At 44.8% G+C, this 5,387-nt stretch overlaps 1 long non-coding RNA gene across 1 annotated transcript; it reads right to left on the bottom strand.

The window, feature by feature from the left end:
* Window positions 1-2,589: 2,589 nt before the first annotated feature.
* LOC144164120 (uncharacterized) lies at window positions 2,590-5,076 on the bottom strand. Its single transcript, XR_013321063.1, has 3 exons — window positions 4,961-5,076; window positions 2,732-2,810; window positions 2,590-2,645 (listed from the first exon to the last, which is right to left on the bottom strand). It is a non-coding gene; the product is annotated as an uncharacterized LOC144164120 (long non-coding RNA).
* Between the last annotated feature and the right edge of the window lie 311 nt (window positions 5,077-5,387).

The raw sequence follows: 5,387 nt of genomic DNA, 5'->3' as shown, positions 1-5,387 counted from the left end.
CGAGCATTAGCCGAAACTTACACATTCAGCTGCAGCATAACTGGTATCCCGCTCTGGTAGTGAAACTTCGCCATCGTTCTTTTTGCTCTGAGCACGCTGGAATGGACGTGTGTAAATTCTTCAAGGTCTTACACGGCATCTATGGGGTGACCGGTTTAACGTTGGCATAAATGAGAATGGTGTGCTACGTGTATCGGAATGCGAGGCAGATGGTTTATTATTCGTCCCTTCTAACGGATGTATATAGCTGAAGAACGTCTCCGGGCGGTCCTGGCTTAACCGATAAGCGAAGATATAATTGCCCCAAATCAACAAATTCAGACTTTAATTTATTGTCCGCTCTCTTAATGACCGCTACATGCAATACATATTAGATCTCAATGCTTCACACTAATGAATTATCATTGTTTCATGCTAAGTACATAGTTAACGGATACTTTTATGGTTAATATTTCGCAGTTGGTTCAACATTAACCACTATGATATAACTGACAAGGTGCAATAACTAAATTATAGGTGCTCTCAACTTCATTTCTTTGTGAACGAAGAGTTCTATCCTTGGTCGGCTTCGCCTTGCCCAAATACACGACAAGGCCATCGCGACTTGGGAATGCGCGTATGTACGTTAGCACAAGATGCTTCGAAGATGGTTTCTATAGAAAGACTTAGCTTTCTGGCCAGAACTGCAGGCATTTAAAGGGGCGGGCCCTGAAACACGTGCCATCGACTACTCGGAATGTATCTTCGGGTAAAGTCTATTGTCCCAGCAATCTCCTCGCGCAAGACTAATGAAAATCCGTTCACTATCACTGAAACTGCGCGCGATAAAAATCGCGAAAAATTGTTCCCTCTCAACTCAACCGCGGACAACCCGACAAAAGCTGCGCGCTCTCACCCGGAGAAGGGGTACGGCTCGCGGCGTACGGTTCGGTGCCCTTCGATATGTCACAGGCCGGGGAGATTTGTCCTTTTCTCAGCAACGTGGAGAGGTCTATTTCGGGTCTGGAGCCACATCAAAGCAGGCATGGCGGCCTGCTCGCAAGTAAGCGCTCAGTAAGGTAGGTCGTTTTAGAAGCAGTAAACGTTTGTTGTCGAGTGGGTTCGTTGAAAGCGGAATATTTAGTTCGTCCCTCAAACTCCGCGCGCACTCAAAACAAAAGAAACACCAAAACTATGTGGTCAGGTTAAGACATAGAAGAGGGTGATACACAGGGCTGACGACAGCGGATCGTCACAGGAAATGCCAGCCATTAGACACGAAGTTGACCAGCGACAGCCAATAAGACAGCCAGCACAGCCATGGGCTGAATGACGTCGTAGAGGCCATGTCAGGGGTGCATAATGAGGAGAACTGAAGAGAGCGCGGTTGGGTTTTCCGCGTCTTTCATGGCGATTTGCGCACTTACCGCTTCACGTGCACGTGTAATATTTGGCTCGGTGTTCCTGGCAGTGTCATCTAAACGTCGCGCAGGTTTACTCGCGCAGAACGAAGAGTGTTGCAGGGTAATTTAAGGCAAAACCGGGCGCGAACGGAAGAGGCCGTTTCCCTTAATATGCGAAGGCGCACATGGAAGGACTTTTCTTTTAACCCCCATGAGGCTGGTGCCCAGACATCAGCACGTGAGGCTCGCATGAAGTAATTATACTCCTCTGCTTCTTTCTCTAAGCAGGTATATACGTGGGCCGTATAAAAGTGGAAGTGCAAGTATACCTAAAAAATGTAACTACGTTGATTCATTGAGCATCGGTAATGTGTCATGCAAATCCTGAACAGGAGTGCATATGAGGGCACTATCTTATCTTTAAAAAGTTTTGATTGCGTGTTTCAGTGATCGAAGGAGCATGCATCAATCTAAAACTTGTACCTTTCTGCCTCGCCTTTTCCTCCTCGAGAAAACCATCCTATTGTGCAAATAAAATTAATATATTACTATCAGTTGGTGCTTGTTTCATTTCTGACTCAAACAAAACAGCTTTTAAGAAGAGTATTACAGCTCGCGTAAACAAGAACATAGTTTTACGCTAGAGATCATAAAGTCTTTCGGACGCTTGTTTGTTTTAAAGACGATAGTATTTGTTGGGCTACCCTATTGAAAATGTGGAGTTGATGGAATCCATCAAACATCAACATGGTTGATTATGGTAATGGCATTAATGATGGCATGACGGCAGATTACTGCATGCTGGCAGGGTGATGGATGAGGGCATGCTGGTAGACTTCGGTACGGCGGTAGCTGACGGCATGCGTGGGTAGCTGACGGCAATGGTAGCGTCGATGCTGGCAGGTTGAGTGACGGTATTACGGCAGATATGCGAAATTGCAGAAAAATGATGACGACATGAAAAGGAAAAGTGGTATGCAATGCTAATTAAAAACTGGTTTCATTTCTTGCGAATAAATTTACGAAGTAAGATTCGCAGCAAATAAGTAAGCTTGCCTATGCGTTTTGCTCTGTCCATTCATGTCGTGATCATTTTTCTGCTATCCTGCTACAATGCTCTCAAAACTTATCAACCATTTTATGAGAGCTTAGAGGTGTGTGCTGGGGTGCTTAAAAATATTACACAAAACAAACTTGGTTTTAACGTTGAATATATTATCATTAAATATCAAATATGGTGACTGTCTTCGAACAGGTGGGCAGCTGAAAAGAAAAAAAACTGAGTTACACACTAAAGCTTATACAATCCAGCTCAACTCAAAACAAATGTATATTCACATTTCACATACCTCCTTAAACATTCTGAGATGGTCACTCCGATGTGGTCCCTTGCTTCTGCCATTCCTCTTTGCCATAAAAATAGAAAGCCTGCAGAAAAAGAACATTTTCAACAAATTAAGTGGAAACCATCCTGCTAGGACTCCCTTCAGGTCATGGAAGGGTGCTCTTGACCGGCACTGCTCTAAAAGGCATCGCATGGTGGCAATGCCTTTCCCGGGAAAGAATTTTAGTAAGATGCAAGCGTTCATGCATGCAACCGAGAATTTCAAGAGAACATGCGTTAGCAGCAGGTGGGAAAGAAGCAAAACACCCTCGTCTAGAAGAATTCTACGCTCAAAGTGCAGCCAGCGAATACCAGGCGCAAGAAAATGTAGCTTCAGGCGAGTGTGTTGAAGGTTAGGAACACGTTAAATTGAAAAGTGAAGAAGGCCAGATGACATTAACCTAGTTGGCTGCATTGAAGCGACGAAAAGAAACGCACACAGTCTTGAGATGAAAGTGCAGACTAAACGAACGCTTGCAAAAACTTCAGCAAACTTGTGATGAATTTAGAGAAAGTTCAATACTATGAGGACAACCGAGCTGTGCAAGCACTAAAGTCCCTTTCGGAAGCCACACAAGGAGAACGGGTGTGCCAAATTTTCCATGGAAGAGATTATCAATAGTGATAAGGCGCGCTGACTAGACAGGAACCCACGTTGCGGCAAAGTGTTGTGGAAGGCGACTTCTTGTAAAGGATACGAGCATGTGAGGGGCAAAAAACTGCTGAAGCTGCCGTGTCAAAGCACAGTAAAAATCTTGTCGGACCTTCTGCAAGAGACTCGAGTAGTAAACCTAATAAAGGAACGGCTTCAAGTGGAGGGACAAAGCTTGCGGTCACTAAAAGAACCATACTGCAGCCTGATTACTGACGAAATGTCAATAGAGGAAAAAGTACTTTATGGCTGCCAAGTCGACATATTTTCGCCCTTGATATAAGCTGTGAACCTTGAACCGGCGGTGCCACTGAAATAGCCTGCAGGCTCCTTTGGTTTGTCCTGCGGGGGCTTTCCACGGCTGACGTTATCCCCTTAGGGTATTTTTTACCGGGAACATGAAGCATGACCGGCTCCGTAACCTGAATTTTAGTGTGCTCAACTGTATAAGAGGTGGGGTTCTTCATTATCCGTATTGTCACAGACAGCCACCAGACAAACAGCGCCATGTTTTTAGGCATGTCGGTTGACAACACACTACAGCATCAGCATGTTTTGCTACATCCAGCGCGGTTCCTTTTATTTGACCAAACCACCTCATTAAGAACCTTAGAATAAATTTTCTAGAGAGAGAGAGGGGGGTATGTTGGATGGAATGCAGAAAGTTAGGAACTGTTCTGTTCTCAAGGCCCTCTTTAAGATCCAATAAAAGTTGTCACTTGTGCACCCAGTTTGGCTCCTAAGCTGATCGCACATTGAGCCGAACCTGGAAAAAATTACGCTGTCCCACGCCACCTTGACATTTTCGCCTGTCGTCATCAGCAGCCCGAAGTTCCTTCAGAAAAAGCCCAAAGGTCACGAACACGCTACAGAATCGAAAATTCCAGTAAAACAAGCTGAATAGTGCAATCCCATGTTAAGGACCATGCATCTACTCCACACAAATATGTGATTGCAGCCTGTTCAGCAAGGTGTCTCAAGTGAAGCATGACAAAGCGCAATAACACAACAGCCGAACCAAGAACTGTAGCGCGGATGGCTGATTGTGTGGCCGCTTTCCAAATTGACGCCACCGCATCACCGATAGCGTGCACCACAGGTGACGCGGCGAAGGAAAAGAGAGCTATCGGTCTCACAGGCGGAGAAGAGCATTCGGCGGGCTGCACCAAAAGGGGGATATCAAGCAGCTGTGTCACTTCTAAATGTTGCATCATGTGCATCCTAGTTCTCTTTTTTACTAAGAACTCCCATCTTCGTGCTTGTGTTTCAGCAGTCCAATGTGCAATGGCAGCAAAGGTTCATGTTAAACAATACAAAAAGACGTTAAATACAATACATCCAAACTCAATGATTCCAAACTCGGAGAGCAATGAATTGCTGAAATGAAGAAGCTGACATGCTTATATATACAGTGCTATTGGAAGATCAAAGCACTGCACTCTCGGTCAAATTAGACAAGTTGTGGTAACTGCATTTCACAGTGCACGTCACAGCATTGCACTACAATTGTATAGAACTAGGTGCTCATCTATTGCAACCAACCTGAAAAACAGCCAGTGACATCTGATGAGAGGTCCATCCAGATAGGTCCATCCACCAATAGGGCATGCCAGCTGATCTCCACTGCAAGGTGTAACAGTCAGTAGCCTGCAAGTTAGAAGTGAGTGGCAAACAAAAAGCAAGTTGCATTAGCCTTAATCCTTCAAAGTTCTAAATGCGATATTAAGGTGTCGAGCAAGGTGTTCTTCACACTCCAAACGAAAATATGAGAACGTTAAAATACCACGTTACCTGGATGTAAGGATGGCCGAAGTGACTATCACAGCATAGTGACAATGTCAACGATCAAGCTTCTAGCTCAATTCTCTCTTTGGAAGTAGATGCCGTTCATTATGACCAGTTCATGTATGCGTAAAAAGGTGCCGAGATGAGCTCTATCATTGCTATACGGCAAATTGCCTCCACGATT

Source organism: Haemaphysalis longicornis, unplaced genomic scaffold (genome assembly GCF_048455015.1).
Source record: "Haemaphysalis longicornis isolate Haplotype H1 unplaced genomic scaffold, Haemaphysalis longicornis Haplotype H1 scaffold_13, whole genome shotgun sequence".
NCBI lineage: Eukaryota > Metazoa > Arthropoda > Arachnida > Ixodida > Ixodidae > Haemaphysalis > Haemaphysalis longicornis.
The sequence above is the reverse complement of the archived record's forward strand: the minus strand, read 5'-3'. Positions and strand labels throughout refer to the sequence as shown.